The sequence below is a fragment of the Mesitornis unicolor genome, unplaced genomic scaffold (assembly GCF_000695765.1).
Source record: "Mesitornis unicolor isolate BGI_N332 unplaced genomic scaffold, ASM69576v1 scaffold21668, whole genome shotgun sequence".
NCBI lineage: Eukaryota > Metazoa > Chordata > Aves > Mesitornithiformes > Mesitornithidae > Mesitornis > Mesitornis unicolor.
In genome coordinates this window covers 22,164-22,398 of record NW_010202808.1, presented here as the reverse complement: position 1 = coordinate 22,398, position 235 = coordinate 22,164, and positions in this window count along the sequence as shown.

Sequence of the window (235 nt, the reverse complement as noted above, 5' to 3'; positions counted from 1 at the left end):
CCCAAAAGGGTCCCTGTTCCCTCTGCTGTGTTGTCACCCCCTTTGTGTCCCTAAGGGGGTCTCTGTGTCTCCCCTCAATGTCCCCAACACCGTGGGCCACCCCCTCTTCCCCCCGCGTTGACACTTTCCCCATGGGGACTATGGAGGTGGCACCGCATCGCCCTGCTTTTGGGGACACCGATGACCACACCACTGTTACCAGGACTGGGTACATCCCTCCGTGCCACCAGTCGCC